The sequence below is a fragment of the Callorhinus ursinus genome, unplaced genomic scaffold, assembly GCF_003265705.2.
Source record: "Callorhinus ursinus isolate GAN/ISIS: 27379988/994484 unplaced genomic scaffold, GSC_fseal_2.0 scaffold3, whole genome shotgun sequence".
Lineage (NCBI taxonomy): Eukaryota > Metazoa > Chordata > Mammalia > Carnivora > Otariidae > Callorhinus > Callorhinus ursinus.
The window spans coordinates 37,523,672-37,548,225 of NW_027397065.1; the positions used below are offsets into that span (position 1 = coordinate 37,523,672).

General features: G+C 35.7%; 1 long non-coding RNA gene across 1 annotated transcript in view; it reads left to right on the top strand.

Annotated features, from left to right (window-relative positions):
• The window catches only part of LOC141371414 (uncharacterized), a 62,568-nt gene extending 39,602 nt beyond the window's left edge, over positions 1-22,966 (top strand). The window contains exons 2-3 of the long non-coding RNA XR_012376369.1: positions 15,858-15,985; positions 22,802-22,966. This is a non-coding gene — a long non-coding RNA (uncharacterized lncRNA). The remainder of the gene's footprint in view (positions 1-15,857; positions 15,986-22,801) is intronic.
• The last annotated feature ends 1,588 nt before the right edge of the window (positions 22,967-24,554 follow it).

Sequence of the window (24,554 nt, forward strand, 5' to 3'; positions counted from 1 at the left end):
ATATCTCTACTTGGAAGTCTAATAGGATCTCAAGTTTAAGTTGTCCAAACTTGAAATCCTAGTTCCATGAAATCTGCCCCTCCCATGGTCCCCAAATCCATTTCTTTTACAGTCTCTTCTAACTTGGTAAACAGCAAGTCCATCCTACCACTTCCTTTTGCCAAAGGCCTTGGTATCATCCTTGATTCTCCCTTCTCACACCTCACATTCAACTTGTCATCATCAGATGGATCTCCTTCTATACATATATCTAGAATCAAGCTTCATTTAATTATTCTCATTGATAACACCTAGTCAGAAAACCACCAGCATCGATTGCCTAGACTGGTATATTTATTCCCTTGCGGGTCTCTCTGCTTTCCATCTGGGGAATCCAACAATCTAGTCGCATAGAGCAGGCAGAAAAATCCTTTTAAAAGGCAAATCTGATCACAAATTTCCTTGCTCGAAACTTTAAAATGGTATAAAACCTTCCCATATCCCTCTGAGTAAAATCTAAAATGCTTTTTAAAACCTCTAAGGTAGGGACACCTGGGTGATTCAGTCAGTTAAGTGGCTGCCTTCAGCCCAGGTCATGATCCCAGGGTCCTGGGATCGAGTCCCACATTGGGCTCCTTGCTCATCAGGGAGCCTGCTTCTCCCTCTCTCTCCCTCTGCTTGTGCTCTCTCTGTCAAATAAATAAAATCTTAAAAAAAAAAAACAAGGAATTCAGTAAAGTGGCAGGATATAAAATCAATGCAAATAAATCAGTAGCATTCCTATACACCAACAACAAGACAGAAGAAAGAGAAATTAAGGAGTCGATCCCATTTACAATTGCACCCAAAACCATAAGATACCTAGGAATAAATCTAACCAAAGAGGCAAAGGATCTGTACTCAGAAAACTATAAAATACTCATGAAAGAAATTAAGGAAGACACAAAAAAATGGAAAAACGTTCCATGTTCATGGATTGGAAGAACAAATATTGTGAAGATGTCAATACTACCTAGAGCAATCTACACATTCAATGCAATTCCCATCAAAATACCATCCACTTTTTTCAAAGAAATGGAACAAATAATCCTAAAATTTGTATGGAACCAGAAAAGAGCCCAAATAGCCAGAGGAATCCTGAAGAAGAAAAGCAAAGCTGGCGGCATCACAATTCTGGACTTCAAGCTCTATTACAAAGCTGTCATCATCCAGAGAGTATGGTACTGGCACAAAAACAGACACATAGATCAATGGAACAGAAAAGAGAGCCCAGAAATGGACCCTCAACTCTATGGTCAACTAATCTTCGACAAAGCAGGAAAGAATGTCCAATGGAAAGAAAGACAGTCTCTTCAACAAATGGTGTTGGGAAAATTGGACTGCCACATGCAGAAGAATGAAACTGGACCATTTCCTTACACCACACAGAAAAATAGACTCCAAATGGTTGAAAGACCTAAATGTGAGACAGGAGTCCATCAAAATCCTAAAGGAAAACACAGGCAGCAACCTCTTCGACCTCAGCCGTAGCAACTTCTTCCTAGAAACATCACCAAAGGCAAGAGAAGCAAGGGCAAAAATGAACTATTGGGACTTCATCAAGATAAAAAGCTTTTGCACGGCAAAAGAAAGTCAACAAAACCAAAAGACAACCAACAGAATGGGAGAAGATATTTGCAAATGACATATCAGATAAAGGACTAGTATCCAAAATCTATAAAGAACTTATCAAACTCAACACCCAAAAAACAAATAATCCAATCAAGAAATGGGCAGAAGACATGAACAGACATTTTTCCAAAGAAGACATCCAAATGGCCAACAGACACATGAAAAAGTGCTCAACATCCCTTGGCATAAGGGAAATCCAAATCAAAACCTCAATGAGATACCAGCTCACACCACCAGTCAGAATGGCTAAAATTAACAAGTGAGGAAACGACAGATGTTGGCTAGGATGTGGAGAAAGGGAAACCCTCCTCACTGTTGGTGGGAATGCAAGCTGGTGCAGCCACTCTGGAAAACAGTATGGAGGTTCCTCAAAAAGTTGAAAATAGAGCTACCCTACAATCCAGCAATTGCACTACTGGGTATTTACCCCAAAGATACAAATGTAGGGATCTGAAGGGGTATGTGCATCCCAATGTTTATAGCAGCAATGTCCACAATACCCAAACTGTGGAAAGAGCCAAGATGTCCATCGACAGATGAATGGATAAAGAAGATGTCATACACACACACACACACACACACACACACACACACACACACACACACACAGGAATATTATGCAGCCATCAAAAGGAATGAAATCTTGCCATTTGCAATGACATGGATGGAACTGGAGGGTGCTATACTGAGCGAAATAAGTCAATCAGAGAAAGACATGTATCATATGACCTCACTGATATGAGGAATTCTTAATCTCAGGAAATAAACTGAGGGTTGCTGGAGTGGTGGGGGGTGGGAGGGATGGGGTGGCTGGGTGATAGGCATTGGGGAGGGTATGTGCTATGGTGAGCGCTGTGAATTGTGCAAGACCGTTGAATCACAGATCTGTACCTCTGAAACAAATAATATATTATATGCTAAAAAAAAAACAAAACAAGATAGCAGGAGGGGAAGAATGAAGGGGGGGAAATCGGAGGGGGAGATGAACTATGAGAGACGATGGACTCTGAAAAACAAACTGAGGGTTTTAAAGGGGAGGGGGTGGGAGGATGGGTTAGCCTGGTGATGGGTATTAAAGAGGGCACATTCTGCATGGAACACTGGCTGTTATATGCAAACAATGAATCATGGAACACTACATCAAAAACTAATGATGGAATGCATGGTGATTAACATAACATAATAATAAAAAAATAATAAAAACCCCACAAACCTCTAAGGTACTGCTCGTTCTGGCCCCCTCCTACCTCCATCCTGAACACTTGCTGTGCCTACTGTTCTCTGGATTCTTCCTGAAATGCATCAGGTATCTTTCCATTTCAATGACTTTTCATGTTCCATTCCGGTGCCTGAAACATTCCTTCCCCAGATATATCTACATGGCTCACTCCTGGACTTTGTTTAGGTTTTTGCTCAACACTGATGATGAAACAAGACTTCCATGATTATGCTTTCTGAGCTAAAATCACTTCCATTATCTTTCCTTAACTCTCATAGCAGTTAGCACTGTCTGACCTATACATTTATTTGGTCGTTACTTATTTTCCCCCACTAGAATACAATTTCCACAACCATTTGCTCTCTCTATCCCCAGGATCTAGAGCAGATATTAGCACATAGTAGGCATCGGTAAATATTTGTTGAATGAATGAAGTATCTAATGTTTTCATGCCTCTAGGTCAATCTGTCACCTATACTTAAATTTTCACCAAATCATCATCTACCCACATAAGAGATATTATTATGATTTAATTACTGCTCTAAGCTTAGTATTCCCACTGGATAACGTGATATCTCAATGCAGTTGAAACCTTTCCAATTCTTACTCTCTACTATCCAACACATTCTTCTTTGGAGCTAGAAATTGATTATACTCCCTTTTCTTACATATTCTCTGGTCATGGGATGGGATGGGATGGAGGAGGCAAGGATATTGCCTGAGATGCAGCTTCTGTTTAGGACATTAACCTCTTACATTTTTCTATTTTTTTCCCCTTTAATTCCTTGTGGAACCCTTGACATTGTGCTCAATTTTGTGACCAAGGATCTATTTACACACAATGGTTAGGATAGTCAAAAATAAAATCCCAACACTGCATGTTTCTATAATAATAATTATTTAAAAGCTATATATTGCAATAATTCATATTAAAGTATCTTCCATATTTATTAAGTTCAGCTCTCCTTAACTTGAAGCCTCTCAAAAGGTGGCAGGTCTAAAAATCCTGACATATGATTAAAGAAGAGGGAAACTGTATGAGCTGAAGCTAAAAATAGGCAAGTCTTGTTTTATTCTGACATTTCAGCCAGCAGCTCCCACTCTCTTCTGGGAAAATAAGTATCAAATAGGAGGACAGTGGCTCTGTTCCTTGTTTATAATCTACAGGGAACTGCTGATGGTTGGCAACACTTGAACAATTTAAAAAGCCTGACCTCTATGTTCTAAAAACATTTCAGTGAATATGTAAAAGTCTCCATGAGGACTCCAGTGTTTGGAAACATAATGGTAAAATTTTGATTGAGGCTCAGTATTGATTAACCTCTTTAAAGTTCTGGCAGTGACATTTCTGCCATTAAGCTGTTTCTCCATGCACTTAATATTGGGAAAACTGAACACCAGAGGTCAAGGCCTTAATAAGAAAGAGCCCCTTTGTCTTTGTCACATTCTACCTTTTGCAGAATACAGTTTCTGCAATATTCATTCTGGTGGCTATCAAAAGTGCCTATGTGGTCCAGGAGCAGCAGGAAGCCCTTGAAAAGAATCCTGAAAGAAGAGACAAGAGACCAAATTTCCTTTTTTTCCTCTTCTAACGTTTACCTGCTGCTTCATAAATCACTTGAGTGTTCAGTGATTTCATTTCTTATCTGTATAATGTGAAAGATTAAGTCTGTATCCTACCTCTCAAAGATATTTGCTGAGAACGACCAAGTTAGCATTGCCTCATGGCTTGAGATAGTCTAAAATAGACATTTCAGCTGTGACCTTGGCATAAAGAGAGATTCATCCACACATCTTGTATTCCTCAGCTCGAAACAGGTATCATGAGAAGTCCCCATCTCTTACCTCTACTCATGTAAAGATAAAAAGAGACCAATCCCCCAGCTTTGTAGTAGAGATGGTGATAAGACAGCAAAAAGTGGGGGAAAAAATGTTTTTTCAACTATATTCCTAGAATCATTGATCTTAGTAAGAAGTGACTTCAGCAAGTTGTTAGCATTCCCATTTATACTTGAGGCAATTGAAACCCAGAAGAGTTAAATATTCCACCTAAAATTATAATGTAATTAAGTGTTAGAAATAAAATACCACCATTAATGCAAGACTAATTCTACTTCACTTTCTTTCATCATGTTTCTGTGTAACTTTTTCTTATGGTCTGAGGCCTTGCATTGAATGTGCCCCTCCCCTCTTAGTGTGTTCGTCTACAGACAAATATAACATGAAACCATTGTAAATAAATGTATAAACTTCCATAAACTTTGGCCAGATGTAATCCAAGTCCCAAGATTATAAATCTCATCTTCAAGTGTGCATATCCCATATCCTTATTTTGCTAGTTGTAATCAAATACGTTTTTAGCCCTAAACTCAGACAAAACTGTTCAAGAATAAATTATATTAATGATCACTCAAAAACCAACAGTAATGGAAAAGAGATGTAGAATGCTTTTGGGAGAAGGTAGGAACTGAGATAAGTGGGGGCACAAGAGAAGCTTCCTGAGGATGCTGATCACAGTATGTGTGTTATTGAAGATACTTTTCAACCCATGTTAACTTTGTGAAAATTCTTATCATTTTTGGACTTTTCTGTCCAAATATATGTTATTCATTAAACATTTTTAAATTTACATAATATTCTCTTCTTAAAAATAAAGATGAGAAATGAGAGAGTGCAAGGAATATATTTTTCCCCAAAACCATTAATACTTAAGTCCAGCTATTTAAATTTTGCAAACTGCATTTTTAGGGCCTTTTAACTTTGGGGAGTCAGCTATTTTAAGTAGACTTAGAAGAGCAGAATATTCATCTCCAAATGATCTTCCTTGGATAAGACAAAGATAAAGCATCAGAGGCATTTTGTCCGTGGGTAGCACCTGAAACAGCCTTTTTTTCCTCCTTGTTGGCAAAGGTAGGAAAGTTTTGTGTTTCCCTAAGGGGATAAATTCACTGGCTGCTAGTCAGGACCGGTTTTGTGTGATATGGACATCTGTCTAACAAGAGCTAGATGAAGACCACCATGTCTCTGACAACTAGGAGACAACTGAACAGCCTTTAGATAGTAATAATTTCTGTCAAGTTAACCTACCACAAACAGATGGCAAGAAGTGACTTAGAGTTGAAAGGTTCCATTGCCCACCTTTAATCCCCTAAGCTATCTGGTCCTCTACTCCTCTTTTGACAAATATGATGTTTCATTTTTTGTTGAGGCAAGACAGTACATATGGTCCCTTTATTTAAATCTGCAGTGATCCAGGTGAGCAAGTGCTGAGAAATTACTGTAGATACATTCAAAGTAAGGGATTAAATTTATACTACAAACTTTTTTTTTTTTAAATCCCATATCAAATAGGCAGCTCATGGAAAAAAAATAGGAGTATCATGAAGAAAAAAAAAATACTGCTAAAACCAGAGAATGTTTACAAGCAATTCCCAAATCTAGATATCATTTAGTTTTCTTAAATACATGAATATTTTATAAACTGGTAATATCAGGGCTTTCTACCCTTAAATGTCTGTCCAAAATGTTTTATGTCATCTGTTGGTAAATGATTTTAACATTCACTTTTCACCTGATATATCTTCCCGCTCATACAATTCATTTCAGAGGCATAACTTGTTTTCTTTGCTAAGATTTCATTTCCTCCCATCTCAGAATTTGATGAAATCTATTTCTTAGTTCCTCGTCTTCCAGTGAAAGCTGACAACAAGTATCAGACCAAATGTAGCTGTCCCATATGAAGTAATTTATTTCTGTCAAATATTAGACATTATTTTTTTCTTGACATAAGATGACTGATACTGTTCTGTGAGATCCCAGAGGTGCAGTTTAACCGCTTAAGGACTGAGACTCATTTAAAAAAAAAATGTATTCCATTCAGAGGATTAGGTTTTGATTAGGGGAGTTAAAAAGCAAGCAGACAGAGTCAGGAAGTCACAAGACAGGTAACAGTAAGAGTTAAAAAATAATAACTTAAAATTAATACCATCTTAGGCCAAAAGCAGTTATAGAGTAATTCTGGAATTAAGAGAGGTTTAAATTATTTGTCCATTCTATATGGTGTCTGAGACATGGCTGTTCTCATAAGTGTGCATTCAGCATCTTTAGCAACAAGAAGGCAGATCTCATTCTGGTCCAGCCAAGGTAGTATCAAAAATTAGTAATATTTAACAATATACTGAAATCGATGGATATTTTGCTTTATTGCAAAAGGCAGATTTCAAAGAGAGGAAACCCAAGTAAGGCAAGGGGCCATAGAAGTTGGCAGGTGCTCTTTTTTTATTTGTTTTACAGCATTTTAGCAGGCTTTATTATCTGAAAGGAAATGGTATTCTTTAAAGCTGCAAGATGCTTCCTCTCACCTATGGGGCCCATTTTAGGAGATGAGAAGGGGAAGTCCAGTGAATTGGTCACTGTATCCACATTCCTACCTTGAACACAATAGGTCAGTTTGACTTTATTTTTTAGGTTGGACTTCCTTACATATGTAATTTTAAGAAAAGTCCTAGTGTCAAAGGAAAGCAAATAAGCAGATAAATAGCAAAAAATTAAAAATCTTTGACAGAGGATCATAGGGGAAGGGATGGAAAAATAAAATAAGATGAAATCAGAGAGGGAGACAAACCATAAGAGTCTCTTAACTATAGGAAACAAACTGAGGATTGCTGGAGGGGAGGTAGGAGTGGAATGGGGTAACTGGGTGACAGGCATTAAGGAGGGCACATGATATAATAAGCACTGGGTGTTAAATGCAACAGTGAATAACTGAACTCTTCCTCTGAAACTAATGATATGCTATATGTTAATTAATTGAATTTAAATAAAATAAAATAATAAAATACTGCTCGATTACATAATTGTGCAAAGTGATGGAGTCAGATATCAGATGACATTGACTCTTTTTTTCATGGTTACTAACAAGCTGTGATGTGTCATTCACTGTTCTAGGGCTCTAGGGGTTTCTTCATGTTTCAGATGAGAACAATAATTCAGCCTCTTCTTTGATTTCTTTAAGAATGGATTTGCAGATCAAATTAGACTATAGGCATAGAGTGCTTTAGAAAGTTACGAAGTGGTAAACTCTAATGAGTGCTCTGTCATAGAGATTTCAGGCAGCTTCTTGCTTTCTGCCTACCTAGTAAGTCTCACATTTTCCATAGATGGTAAAGAAAGAATGGGATTATTCTAGAATTAGGATTTTTTTTTTCTACTAAGTATAGCATGGTATGGGGGCAAGAAGTGATATCCTGAAGTGATATCCTGATTACTGGTTTAAACTGTGAATAGACCATATAAGGGGACTAGGAAAAAATAATCAAACTGAGGGTCTACTATGGTTAGATACTATATTAGACATTTGCATAGGTTATCTGATTTAATCCTTTAAAGAACTGTAAGTACAGACAGGAAAACCAAGGCTAGATAACTGAGGTTCTTTTGGAATACAGTAAAAAGGAATCAAATGCTGGTACCTAAATTCTAACCCCAGTCTAATTTCTAACTTCCTAGATGGACAGAGTGTCTGTAGCATACTTCCTTTCCATGCTTTGTATAACTGCACACTGGGTTACTAATGAAAGTCCTTCACAAGAGAAATCTAGACTCAGAGGCTCCCCAGCTTGCTTTCTGATGACCTCCTGGTTATGGCTTCCTAGCTAGTTTGGCAGTACCTCCAGCAGGCAGCTCCCCAGAGCATTTCTCTGGCATTCCAGCCAGCCTCTGCCCATGGACTGCCGACCAACTCTGTTTTGGGACAACCTAGTCAACTCTCCCTCAACCAAAGGGCGACAACGACACTCTCTCCTATCAGTCCAAAGCTTGACTTTGGAGAGGATTCACTTTCCCAAAAGGTTGTTCCTTCCTTGACTACTGTCCCTCAACCCTAGAGTTTTCTTTAGTGTACTCTTTTATTCCCTCTTAGCTAATTTCCTCTAAGTCATTAATCATTTTTATAGTAAACCTTCCCTGTTCAAATTTTAAAAAAAATCTGGACTATTTATCAACACCTGGGCAATATGGAAACAGGACCCCATTCATTTATTCAATCATTCATCCTTCATTCAACAAATAGTTATTAAGCAGCTGTGTCAGGCACTGTTCTAGAAGTCTGAGAAAGAACAGTGAACAAGATAAAAGCAAGATTCATTTGTTCATATTACGGGAGATACCAAACAAGAAAGAGAATCACCATAAGAGAATAGTGAAACTTTGGTAATATGTTAATTAGTTTTGTACATCTGAAGAGCAATACATTTCTTTCTTTTTTTTTTTTTTGGTGCAAAATGGTGGTTTACTAAAGCATGGGTCCTGTCCCGGTGTTAGGGTAAGTAAAGAAAAGGGAGGTTTCAAAAGAACTTTCATATGCTAAAGAGGACTGACTACAACAAGATACAAGAGCCATCATCAAGCTTGTTTCTCCCCCAGCAAGGTATTAACATGAAAACAGTTGGGAGATTCCTGGAAGAATGTCACACACTTCCCACCCAGAGGGGAGGGTGGGGTGGGGTGGGAGACGTTGTGCATATTATGCTTTGTCTTCAGCTAGCCCCTTCTGCTCCCTCATCATTTCCTCCCTGAGCAATATTTACCCTTAAATCTAAGGTTGTTGAAGGCAGAAGGTCTCATTTTCTGTAACGTCCTTTCGCTGAATAGGGGTGTAGAGATGTCCCTACCTAGGGGAGTTACAAAAGGGGAGGCAGCTGAATCTAAGGCTGACAGGAAGTCAGGAAGTATCTCTGTGGGTGGTAAGAATCATCTGTTGACGTGAAGTCATCATGGGGATGGAGTCTCGCACTAAGTGGAGAGATACTGGTGGGGACATCTGGAGTGGGTGGTGTTAAGTCCAGGGGGTGCTCTTCTTGATGGGGTTTTGGAATATAGGTGAAATTCGGTGGGGTGAGGTCCGGAGCTGACGACCAAGAATTCTTGAGACATCTTTGGTGCAAAAGGATAGTTTATTAAAGCACAGGGAACGGACTGTGAGCAGGAAGAGCTGCTGTCAGAGCAATACATTTCTGATAGATTACCAATGGTACTGCCCATTTTAAGACATTAAGTTTTGCTTTTATTTGGCCTTTATGAAACTGAAGTTAAATACCTCTCAACCTATTAATGCCAAGATACGTGGTTTCATGTTTTTAGAAATCTATCTGATAAAACTTATTTACTTTTTTAAAGATTTTATTTGTTTATATGACAGAGAGAGACACAGTGAGAGAGGGAACACAAGCAGGGGGAGTGGGAGAGGGAGAAGCAGGCTTCCCTCCGAGCAGGGAGCCCGATGCGGGGCTCGATCCCAGGACCCTGTGATTATGACCTGAGCTGAAGGCAGAGGCTTAATGACTGAGGTACCCAGGGGCTCCCTAATAAAACTTTTTAAACATTTTTTTTGTCTTAGGTCAATTTTAAATACTAAATACTTATCAAATCAATTATTTGCATTTTTTGAGAAATAATTTTTTTATGTGCAAAAAATGTGTCTACAAAAAACTTTTAAACTTCACTATATATTTCTGAAAAAATGAAGCAGGAAAACTTCACCATATATCCTAGATTTGGTCTAATTCCCATGAATCAAGACAACACAATATCCTTGGATAATACATTACTGTTGGTCAAAGTCAGCCTCTTATTAGCTTTCTTGGTTCCTGTATAATGCAATGAGAATTCAGATGTTGGATCTAGTTATTTATCCTTTCTCTTCACCCCCGTTAACTAATTCACTGCCATTTAAATTGAACTTAGCTTGGTGCTTTCCCTGCACATGCATGACATTTAAAATACTCATTAAATTTCATACTCTACCCCTGAACCCTTTAGCGAAGGACTTTGTACAAAACAACTAGATTTTTTGTTGTTGTAGTCGCTCCATTAATTTTATTTCCAACTGTAAATTTGACAATATGTTTTTAAACAATGTATTAATATAAGCTATTACAAATATTAGACACCTGAACTTCAGTATTCAACTGTAGGGGACTTTTTAAATTTTAAATTCAGAGCAAAATGCAATAAGAGTCATAAAACCACAATAAATTGTCCATATTTTAGAAGTGTAGAATATTACATAGAATTCAAATTTATAGAAGATAGGGAGGCAAAAACGAGAAAGTCCTTGCTATCTAAATTCAGTTAATTTTAATAGTCATCACTAACATGATTTACCATGAATCTATGATGTGCTCTATCTAATGAACTATACTGAACAATAATCTTGAAAATACATCGCAGAGGCCTGTGTGTATCATTCAATAAATGCTGTAGTTACAATATATTTTTCTTCATGTGACATTTAGCATTGCTTAATTTTCAAAATTTTTAATAAAAAATAATTGAAATGAGGTTTATACTTATATTTTCTTTTTTCTGAGTAGCTGTTTGCCAGCAAAAAGTTTCACAACCCATGAAAATGTAGGTTTTCTTTTTGGTGATTTATGAGATGGGAGATTACATTATCTGGGTATCTGAAAATTCTTTTCCCAATACATTTAAAATTCATCTTAATCCTGTTCAGCTAATTGAGATCTTGCCCTCATTAGTCCTAAAAACATACACATATATATTTATATTTTATCAATTGGCAAAATGAAAGAAAGTTTCATATTCCCCTCTAGTAAAGATGGCCATTATTCGATTTTCATTCTTAGTTGGGCATTTTTTCTTCCAAATTTTGGTCCTATAATGCGTATTTAAAATATTTTCACACCAAACTAAATACCGCATGCTATCGGTACTATGTTTTCCATCATTTCTCTTTGAATACATTATATAAACTAGCCAAATTTTATTTTACAATGCTCTTAATACTGGAGCAGTTTATTGTCCCTTAGAGGTTTTTTTGTGAAGCCATGGTTTACTAACAATTAGCTTTAAAAATCTGCCACACATAAAAATATTTATGCTTAGTTTACATATGCTCCCCTGGAGATAGACAGATAAGACTGGATGTACTCCCCCTGAGATAACTCTGCATGTCATTACATTTTAACTGTCTTTATGTTGATAGCAATTCTTCTCTGGCTTATCCAGTAGAAAAGGAAAATAACATATTCTTTTATTAAAACAGCATCAGCATATGCTGATTTACCTGTAGTTTTGCTTCTAGTTATTCATATGCACACCCACACTCACACCTTTACACTAGTAAAGATTGGTAAAAGGACATTATTTGCAGCAGGAAGAAGCATAGATCATTTTTTAAAATTTCTCCAATTCTATCTAGAAAAGCAGCCGTATGTTGGCCGAAGCAAATGAAATCCCCTTCCAATAGCATTATCTGAAAATACTGATGGAGAATGGAAACAGTCATAAATTAAAAAACAAAACAAAATAACCAGACAACCTCTCAGCACACCACCAACCAGTGAAAACATTCACAATGCTCTGTGACTCTTCTATGAGAGAGAAACAATTTTACAGGAACTATTCACCACAGATTTTAAAATTTACAGTGTAAATGTATTCATTATTCAATCTGCTTCTTTTTCTCCATGTATAGACATGAGCAGGATTAAATGCCTCTTTTAAAAAAAATCTTTCATTCTTATTAAAAATGTATTGTATGCTAAATTAATCGTAAAATTTAGAATGCTATATGTTAAATTGGTAGTTAATTTCAGACCTTTATAATTTTAGACACTCTTCATTTGAAACATATTTCACAAATGGGAATTTCATTAGCGATACAGAAACAAATGGAATACATATGATTTCCCTCCCACAAGCCAAATTAGAAAAAAAAAAAAATCTAACATCAATTGGGAAGTTGAAAACAAATAATTGAAAAGGTAGTTGGCATCAAACTGGAATACTGATTTTTTTTTTGTTTGTTTCTAAACTGATTTAAAAAAATAAATTGAGAAAAAAATGAAGCATCTACCCAAATTCTGGACTGTTTTTCCTAAGATGCAGACTGTAACAACATACGAGAGGCAGTGCTGTATAGTGGAGAGGATCTGAATACATCACTTGATTTGTGGTTCTGGGTCTATCACTCACTGGTTGTGTGATGTGGGTCCAGTGTTTTATGATTCTTTTTATAATTAGTCGAAAGCAGTGATCCTAGGGCGTACTGTATGTTCGATAGTTACATCAAAGAAAGCACTTTGTGTGAGGAAAGATAGAGGATATTTGAGAAAATATCGAGGACATTTTCAAAGTCGCATCTGCTGTTTTGAAGGTTTGACTTTGTGGGGCTTTCTTAAATGGCCCCTATGTCCAGGGAAATGACTCCTACATGTTTAAAGTATACTCACTCGTCAAGATTTGAGGAGTTATCTGGTAAGATTTCATCTGAAGAATATCAGGATTTTTATACCTATGCATTTTGAACTGTTCAGTTTGAACATAGGAAAATATAAAGCAGTACCATGAGCCAGCATCAATGCCTGTGCTCATTCTTGCTCCCTGGGACCATTTCTGAGGCAGAGAAGAGAGACACTGATGGTGACGTGAAGCTAGAACAGCACGGGGTAGATTTTTCAAAGATCTTCAATTCTGTCCTAGAGCTTTAAAATTTAATGCAGAAGGCAATAGAAACTTCTTTCCTCACTGGAGAAATACTCAAACTGACCTAATTTCTAAAAATGTAAATATTTTGCCAGTGGAAAGGGTGGCTTGAAGGGGGTTAAGAATGCAATCCTAAGGCACGGTGAGTTTAAAATGACACTGAAGGTCTTAATTAAGGAAGACTGCAAATATCAAAAGGAAACTTAAGATAAGAGACAGCTCCCCACACCAAGCAAATCTGTGACACTAGTTGGGTGTCCTACAATTTGACTCAATTCTGATGCTCTCTACCTGAAGACAGCATCAGATCCTGCAGGTCAAGGGCTTAATCCCACTGGACATCGCTCCCCTATTTCAGACACCCACCACTAGTCCAAATTGTCACCTGTGCTTCTGACCCACTGGCTACTGATTAGAGTTTCCAAGGACATCTTCTGTAGGTTTAATAAATTTGCTAGAACAGCTTTTAGAACTCAGAGAAACATTTTACTTACCATATTTCTGATTTATTATAAAAGGGTACTACTCAGGAATACCCAGATGGAAGAATGTATGGGGCAACTTATAGAGAAAAGAATGCAGAGCTCCTAAGTTGTCTGAGCAAGTTTCTCTCCTTGAACCTCCACGTGTTCACTAACCCAGAATATTTGCAAATCCTATCCTTTTGGGTTTTTATGGAGGCTATATTACGTAGGGACAATTGATTAAATCATTGACCACTGGCAATCAATTCAACTTCCAGCCCCTCTTCCCTGAGGTCAGGGGAGTGAGACTTTAAAGTTGCAACTTTCCAATCACAAGGTTGGCTTCCCCGGTAACAAGCCCCCATCATTAAGTTCTTTCCAAAAATAACCTCATTAACATAAACTCAGGTATGATTATAAGGAGTTTGTTATGAATATTAAGACACCTTTATCACTGTGATCCCTAAGGAAATTCCAAGGGTTTTAGGAGCTCTGTGTTAGAAAAGGGGACAGATACCAAATATATACTTCTTATTAGAAATCACAGTATCACAGAAAGATTAAACATATTATAGAAAAGAAGAAAATGGAGTAGATAGATAAAAACAAGAGGTAAAGAAAAACTATTTCAGTGCAATGTTTATAAGAAATTAATTTAAATGCTAATTGAAGCAATGTGATTTTATTTTATTATTGGAAACATTGTAAGTATATAATATATAAAGTATGTAATTACAAAAATACTTTCTATAATTAAAAAAACTGTGAAAATCAAATGGAAACTATTTGAAGACATTAAAAAGTTAAATGCTCTATAACAAACAGGCAGAGTCTTACACATTTTACTTTATGTCTTTTCAACATTTCTCTATTTTCTCTAGCTTGAACTTTATTATCTTGACTTGAAAAGAATAAATCTGTTAGCAGACCATTTATTATTTTATGAGCCAAGAGAGTGAAGAGAAGAGCCAACATTTGACCATTTCCCATGTGCCAGGCATAGGCTTAGCTGGTTTAAATATCATCTCATTTATTTCTCACTTCAGTGGGCCCTGAGTTTGGTGTATTATCCCCATTGTAAAGATAAGAAAACCAAAAGTTGGAGATTTTAAATAAATGCCTGAGGTCTCAAAGTTACCAAATGTTGAATCTACTGAAAATCTTTGCCTGTGATTTCCAAACACTCCTTTCAATCGACTCTGTCACTTCATTTGGCAACTGAGATGATTTATCTATAAGTTCTGTTTAAGCAGCAAAGTGCTATGGTCACCTATCTTTTTACACCATATTTTCTCATATAGTTTTGATCATTTTTTTTTTTAAAGAAGACTTTCATCTTACTCTATCACTTCCTTACCCAAACAATGCCCCTATTCCCTGGACTTGCTTCCTGAATTATTTTGCTTTAGAGCAATCATATTCCTCTAAACACATTTAATATGTTTTCCTAAGAAGGTAGCCATAATCTTGAAGATCACAGCCTATTTCTTCACTGTGTGTCACTTAATCCACTGACTGATATAAGGACAAACAGGCATTGAGAGTCCCCAGTACTTAAACTGGTCTCCCATTCTCCTGAATAACAAGTGATCTCTCTTTAGATTTAAAAGTGATCTCTTAATATGTGGGGCTCACGGACACTTCCTTCTTTCTAAGTTGTACATTTTGTACTCTGAACTCCCGATGTGCTGACCAAACTACAAGTGATCTTCACCTTTGTACCTTCATTAAGCTCAGGCACAATCTGGGCAATTTCTGCCTAATTGCTCTTCCTTGCCTGATTACTGTCAGCTGGTGATGCTCCTTTGCTGAAGTGCAATATCAAACAGCACACAGCACAATATACCTTTTTTTTTTTTTACATAATCACTTTCTCTCTACCAGAATCAAGAACATAACATGCTAAATTACTATGATTGTTGGAATATCATTTGGGAAATATAGGCTAAAAAAATGCTGGGTTTGGAGGACTACTGCTGCCCAAATTGCATTTTTCGCTTTTTCTCTTTTTGTTTTAGCACATAACTATGCAACTGAGTGGAGGGAACAGCAATTCTAGCTCATTGCTAGTTGAAGGAAATCATGCAAACGCCAAGAGTCTGGGGCAGATGACAATCTCTCATTTGTTTTTCTCCCACTAAAATATGTAAGTACAGAATAAGAATGTTTTATGTAAAGTGGACTAATATCCATGGGGTCAGTTTAGAAGAGGCACTATAGCTACAGGGAAACATGTTCATTTCAAAGAATAGTCTTTTCTTTTTTTTCCTATTCTTTGTTGCCTTGCTCCTCTTGTTTCAACCTAGATACTATCATTTGACATTTGTCCAACCACTGAGTACTCTCTGATGTAGCCTTCCTGCTTTGGTAAGACACTTGGCCCTTTGGTTATTACTGCACCTTCTAGCCCAGTTCAAACCATTTAGCAATTCCTCAATAAATGCTGGTGCACAACTGTCTATTACTGTGTCATTTAGGGAAGATCTGCATCAATAACTGGGAAATAAGAATGTAGGAAAAGACAAAAAGAGATAGGTGTGCCTGGGTCTATAAGAAACAAGTGACTATTATTTTATAATATAACACACAAGAATAGAATAGTAGTTAAAATAATTTGGATTAAAAAAAAAAACCTGACTTCAAGTGGTGGCTCTGCCAATGACTTCTTTAAATTTTAGTTTTTAGGCATAATAATATATTGTGCACCATGAGGTTATTATAAGCATTCAATGAGATTAAATGAGATAATATTTATAAAATGCTTAGCATAGTGCCTAATGCACAGCATATGCTTAATAAATGTTAGTTTCTATTTTTTATTATTTTTTATTAGTAACAACTAACACTTATATAAAGAATATTTATAATCACTTGTTTATTTATGTCTTCACACTAAGACTCAGAGGCATTAATGCATTCTTTTTGCCAGATTAAAAACATGAGGTTTTGGGAGAACATATACACTAATACTTTTTTAATGATGATGATAAATATATTGTTCTTCCAAAACAAAAGTTCCTTCTGGAAGTAAATATAAGAGATTTTATGAATAGACCTTGGAATAGGGGTGAAATTTTTGCATTTTATCGTAAACCACTCATTCATTTATTTATCAGGTGTAACTCAGTCATTTATTTGTTTATTCCTCCAGCTATTATTAGTCACTGGTCCAGGGACTTTGAGAGGACTAATGAACAACAACAATAAAAAGACATCAATTCTTGCCTTCACAGAGCATATATTCTAGAAAGACAGATAGATGATAAACAATAAACAAAATATACCTACAAAACATATGGTTTGAAAATAATGCTATAACCAAGACAACAAAAACCACAAAAGTGGATCAGAATAAGGAGATTTGTGAGTAGCGGGGGTGGGGGGTGGTATTGCAAAACAAGTTGCTCTATTAAATCAAGTAATCAGGGTAAGCCTTTGAAAAAGTCAGAACTGAACAGAAAAAGGCAACTGTAAAAAATATCTGAGGGAAGACTGTTCAAACTGCAGAAAGGCTCTGAATTTGGATCATATCTGGCATGTTTGAATAAGAACCAGGAGAACAATGGGCTGGAACAGAGTAGGTGAGGAGCATAGTTGGTGATAGGTTCAGAAATGTTAGTACTGATCCTTATGGATCAATGATAGGGATTTGGCTTTCACTCTGAATGAAATGGACATCTCTTGGAGATTTTTGAGCAGAGGAGTTCTATTATTTGACATTCTATAAATGGTAATAGACTGTGTGAGGACCTGTCCACTGGGGCAATATGTGGGAAGACAAAGTCTATGAATTCAAGTCTGAATGGTAGAAACGTAGCCAAAAGTTAAATATGGTTCCAAGCCAAGTGAAAGAAGATACCAAGCCAGAAATCCAGAAGACAAGGTAAAAACCTAAAGTAACCTAGTGACAAGGCTAACAGCCATGGAGGTTACACCCTGAGTCAAAGTTTCCAACTTCTACAGAGCCTGGGTATATGAGAGTGTTTAGGACTGCAGCAAACTAAATGTTGGCTTTCCTTGCCTATACAGGCTGCCGTTATTCTGCTCCAGCCAGTTTCTTCCATGAAGAAATGAAAGGACAGCATTGCCAGAGCTTCAGGTTTCTTACAGAAAAATAGGAGTCTGGATTTTTAAATTATAATTTCAAAATTTTTAAATGCAAAACAAAAACAAAAACAAAAACTAATGGATCACTGTGTGGTTAAAACAAAACACTTCTCTAAGTAGCTTATAAATTGTGAGTTGTTCACAGCTGCAGGTGTGTAACTCCTGTTGTATAAATAAGTATAAAGAGTGAGGTATAGGAAAGGTGGGATGCAGCCATTCTGGAGACTGACTCCTATTCTGTGCTGCTCCACAGAGCTCTTATTTTTCAGTAGATGTGACCATAAAGCAATGCTCACCGCCTTTATTACAATGCCCCTCCATTGTTTCTCCAGTATTTTTCTAATGGACTATCTCCGTCTCCAAAAAATATCATAGAGTGATGTGTTGTTTTCTGTGAACATTAATTTCAGATAGGGTGTTAATCTCTTGGAAATGTTTTTGTCCTGGATAGATGGAAAAAAAAAATGTGTGTGTGTGTGTGTTTGTGTGTGTGTTTGTGTGCGTGTGCGTGCATGCACAGGTACACTTGTGCTTTACTTATGATATAATTCCTGCTTTTTCTTTCACCCTCATTTTTTTTCATACTTCTCCTCAGACTCCATCATATCCATAAATAATTTCTGGCATTTATTAAGCAGGTCATCTCTTTTCCTCTCTCTTCTTCTCCCTCTCTTTCTGTTTCTCCAACTTTGGACATTTGCTATATGCTATATTCTCTACCAGAACATTTCTAGCCCCTCTATTTGGTGAATTTCTATTCATCCTTCAGTCTTGACTTGTCAAGCTGGTGATACTGTCTTGCTTGACAGCATTATTATCACACTATATTGTAATTGCCTATTTTCTTGTATATATCTCCTACCATTGTATAAGCTCTGAAAGAGCTAAAGCTATGTCTATTTTTCTCACTTTATTCATCATATTAGTTTGATTTCATGATGCAGTATCTGTACATAGTATGTGCTGAATTAGTATTTATTAAATATAGACAGATTGAGGTTGTCTAGCTGCAATTTAAATTGACTATTTGAGATTCATTAGTACAATATACTCAATTAAAAAGGAGATATTAATTTGGAGTTTAAAAAAGCCCACTAAATTGAGTAATTTATTGCATTCATTTTTGTAACTAACTATATACCACCTTGTCTTACTTTAGTGTGTAATTCTGAGAAGGCTTTGTTCTCACAATATAATTACAAATCCCTTACGTATAAAATGTTCCACACAGTGCCAAAGACACAGTAAGGACTCAATAAATAATTTAGAATTAATAAAATAATTTGACTTAAAACACTGGAGCTTTTAAAAGTTGGGGTTTAGTTTGTTGTCTAAAACTAGGTGCTTTACATTCAAGAGTGGGGTTTATGTCATTATCTTTTAAGGCTTTTTTATGATATCTTCTTTGCTTGGACAATCCTATTTATTAAACCTGAGAGATCACAGATTGGGTAAATATTTACACTTGGACCATAACATGTACATCAAAAGAAAGACTGAGAAGCTAACATGAAGGCCAAGTAGAATATAAGCTACATATTCGTGTGTTTCAGATTGTGTTTTTATTACTAGATTTTTTTAAAGAATGGAAGACATATTTTCAGAAATCATTCATTCTACTGCTAGGTGTCATCCAGTAGTGAGTATTATATGCATTGTATATGAGCAATAGAAGTACTAAAAGCAAAAGAACAGTTATTTTACTCTTACGGAGTCAACATTTGCTTATAAGAATCATATCCATAATTCTTTTGAAAGCAAAATTTTCCCCTTAATTAAGTTCCTATTCTTTCAGTTAGAGATGTGAAACAAGCTGGCTCTGTTTTACCATAGCAGAAGAAGAAATAAACTGAGAACCAGAAATCTATCTATATATGAAAGCTCAAGCTTACGTTGACTTCTTTAAAAATCATTAAAGGAACTATAATAAATTGCATCCTTTGAAATGGAAATTACCTAACTTCCAAATTCACTTTTCAGGAACTTTTTTTTTCTTATGGATGATATGTTCTCAATATGATTTCTTCCAGACCACAATTTTCCTTTTCTTTTACCTCCAGGTTTAATCCCAATCAAAGCTAGCAAGTTCCATCCCTGTGGGGCACTAAAGAGAATTGTTTCACATTGTTACTGGGAGGATTTGTGACTTTAATTATTTTTGCAATTATTTGCTACAATTCAACTGTGATTTTATTCTGTAATCACAGTTTTACTTCCTGATCAATTATTTGATGCCTCTTCAAAACAATTTGGCTAACCTAACTTTGGGCCTTACACATTATGCTGTTTCATAAGTGCTCATAGTTTGGTTTCTTGTTGGAATACTTCAGAAAAGCAATAAACCTTCCCATGGGGCAGACAGAGCTTTATAACTTTTTTGTAACAATTTAATTAGCAAAATTATCAGAAATATACTTTATACTATTGTGATGTTTCAGCTCATTTTACGTTTCCAACCAGCAACCCTCCCTACTTGGCTACTTAAATAAGAAAATCTAGATCATGATTAAGTTACTGAGCAAATGGTTCACTTCTTTAGAGAGATACCTAAAAGTGACAATCACTTTTAGTTATGTAAGCATGGTTTGGAAGATAATTTTCTTCTGAGTATTTTTTTTTTTTTTGCATACTTCCACTGAAACTGTCCACAAATATGTTTTTCCCTACCTACTATTTTACTTTTTACTAGTCAGGTTTATTTGTCTTTCCTAACCTAATCAAAATGCAATACATGTTTTCCATGAAGAGAAACTTTTTTTTTTTTAAGATTTTATTTATTTATTTGTCAGAGAGAGAGAGAGAGAGAGAGGGAACACAAGCAGGGGGAGTGGTAGGCAGAGGGAGAAGCAGGCTCCCTGATAAGCAAGGAGTCAGATGCGGGGCTCAATCCCAGGACCCTGGGATCGTGACCTGAGCTGAAGGCAGACGCTTAACCGACTGCGCCACGCAAGCATTCCAAGAAACAGTTTGTTTGTTTTTTTTTAATTGACAAGAAAACAAATAAACTAATACATATGAATTTGGATTTCACACAAATGCTAAATTATTTTTAAGAAATGAGCATTAAACTGAATCTCAAAACATAATAATTTATCTTCTACCTCATCAGTGTGACCAATACGGTTTCCTATTAAACAAGATTTATCTTGGCATTTCATATAAACTGATTTTTTTTCAAATGGCCCAATAAACACCTGTTGCTAGTTATGGCAGAAATGTAATATAATTGGTTAGAACCAATAAAGCAAATTAAACAACAAATCTGATCAGATAATTCAGTTATATACTTTTAGACTTTCAAACTACCTGTCTCATGTTGTTCAACTATACCGTTCTGCATAAATTGGGAAAAATGTGGATTTCGTAGACTAGAAACATTCTCGTTTATTGAATGTCTTAGTTTCCTATTGCTGCTATGACAAATTACAGCAAGCAATAGCTTAAAACAACACAAATGTATTATCCTGACGTTATGGAGATTAGAAGTCCAAAATGGGTCTTACTGGGCTAAAATCAAAGTGTCTGCATGGCTGTACTCCTTTCTGGAAATTCTAAGGGAGAATCTTTTTTTTTTTTTTTTTTTTTTAACTTTCTTGGCTTCTAGAGGTTATCCGTATTGCTTGGCTCATAACTCCTTTCCTCTGTCTCAAAGTCAGCAATGAACAGTTGAATCTTTCTCTCTCTCTGACATTGACATTCCTACCTTTCTTTTCACATTTAAGGACCCTTTTGAACATACCAGGTCCAGCTGGATAATCCAGGATAATCTCTCCATTTTAAGGTCAGCTGATAAGCAACCTTAACATAACTGTAGCCTTAATTTTTCTTTGACATGTAATATAACATATTCACAGATCCTGGGGACTTGAACATGAATGTCTGCTGACCACACTGAGGAATACTAACAACCTTTAAAAGATTTTGCATAGACTTCAAAGCATAGATATCCAAAGCCTGGATGAAGTTTAACTTTGGAGCATTTTAGGGGGCCTCCTTCAAGTTGGTTCAAATTCCTATTTATTTCCTGATTATAAATGAGATAAAAGCAGAATAAATTCTTTGAGCTTTTTATAAATCTTTCCAATTTCATCACAGGTTTTATGGACAATTTCATGTTTATACTTTGAAAAGTGCTTTGCGTAAATCCAACCAAACAATGCACTTGGAAGCTGTTTCCTATTAAATTTATTGTATTGCATGTGGCAATCTGTCTTAATGAGAATAAGAAAAAATGTAAAAAAGAAAAAATCAGAGCAAGGGTGAAATTAAAGTTGGAATAGAATCCACTGATTTTACATTTTTTTTTTAATATTTCTCTATACCTGAAGTCTCACATTCATCCTTGACTATTAGACAGTAAGAAGAAAACTAAGAAAATAATATGTTATGGTATAAGATGAATTGTTAGACCAATTTGCCCACCTTATCTACCTGTCATTTCTGATCTATCCAGCCATTTTTTCACGCATTATTCCTTCAGTAAGATAAGCAACTATGTATGTATTTTGTATTTTAGCTCATTCATCAAAGATTTACTAAATTACGTACCAATTCTTAGGCTCAATCTTAAAATATTAAAGTAAGAAAGAGCTGTAGAAACAATTTTTAATATGTCATGGCAGCATGAAATACTAAGTGATTTCTTTCCAACATTCTACTCTGGTAGAGATGGTTATTTGATCATCACACTCATGTTCTTGTCTTACTGAACTTATGGCTACATTATATGTCAGTCTCCTCTGCATGAGGGTAAGACAATATGATTCTATTTTAGTCAATAAAAATGTCATGAGGATTGTGTACACTCTTCCAATGCTTTGTCCTTTAATACTTCTTTTCATCTTTTCACTTATAGCTGCTTACCATGTGATGGTGGGAGTCACATTTAAGAAAGTGGAGCCATAATATGAAAAAAAGCCTGTGTTCCAGATCACTGACTGGAAGATAGTGGTCCCATCAGTCCTTCCAAACAGAAGCACCACCTTTGGACTACTTGAGATAAAAATAAACTTTTACTGAGTTAAGCATTGAGATTTTGGCGTTTATAGTCACTACTGTAATTGAACAGATATAAAACCAAAAATGTGAGTTACAAAAAGCATAAGAACTGCAAAACCAGTCAAAATCTTCATAGACATTATGTAGAATGAAATAAACTAGCAACCATACGGAAAAAAATTAAAATAAGGCAGCTCAATATCAGTAGATTTCTAGACATGCAAGCGAAAAGGCACCTTCTGGATGTAATGGGCTCATCCTGAAATTCTATCATCCTATAGCCCTTGCATCAGACAAAAGCTGTGAGATTTGGAATGATCGATACTGTAATCTATGGATTAGAAGCCATATGGGCAACACCATAAACGATGCTTAGAGAACAGACTAAAAAAAAATTCAGGGGTGGTGGCATTCTGCAAAAAGCTGAGCCAGGAAAATTCAACTGATTCCATAAAACACTAAAAAGGAAGCATAACAGCATAAATACAAAAAAATTATAAAAATAAAAGGTAGAAAATCAGCAAAACTTACTAAAATTTGGTAAGAAAAATGCTGCCACAGAACACATGAAAATTTTGCCCAAACATTTTCTGAGAATTAGAAGAATTCCGTGAGGCAATACCTCCATCAAGGAAAACCACACAACAAATATACAGAAAAATCAAATAAAATAGAAGAAAATAAAAATTGAACTGGCAGAACCCATAGAATAAATGGGAGTGGGAGAAAGGAAAACCACAACCATTATAGACAAAGAAAGAAAAATGGAAGAAATATATCAAAGAACAGATGCTGTAGAAAATACAGTAAGGGATTTAGTGGATGGAACTATGAAAAACAATCAAAATGAATGGGAAAAAAGGAAATTAGAAGGCAAAACATTTATAGACAAAAATAATTGTAGATATAAGACAAAATAGATATATATATATAATATGATTAATTGGCTCTGCCAGAGAAGTAGACCAACTATTTGAATAGAAAAATTACATGGAGATATTATTCAAGGACATATTCCTGAATAAATTGAAATATGAATCTATATGGTTAAAGGATATACCATATGCCAGGAAAAGTTGACCAAGAATGGTTACCATAGAATATATTTTACTGAAATACCAGATCTTAATGATAAGGAACAAATCCTTTGAGCAGATCTAAAAATAAAGACCAAATCTTTCATTAAAAATTCAGATTGACATCAAATTGAATATACCAACATTCAAAAACAGAGGAGCACAGAAAAGATTAAACAAAATGAAAGGTAATAAAGTAATACCTATTAGAAAAAGAAACATGATCTAAGGAATTATTTATCTAATCATGCTGTGACCTATGTAAACAGTCAACAAATATTTTTTGAATATGGAAGGCTTCAATGGACATATTACATTGGAGCCCTTACTTGAAAGACAAAGAAAACCACATGACTTTAGACAAATAGATTTTTTGGGGGAAATCAGAGCAAAAATTCTTAAACTACAGAATTAAAAATAAAATAGATTTATGGATTATAGTGAGAGATCAGAATTTAAATTACATGCTCTGACAAGGCAGAATCTGTATGATGAACAAAAAAATATCAGAGTAAATAAGGGTAAGAAAACAGA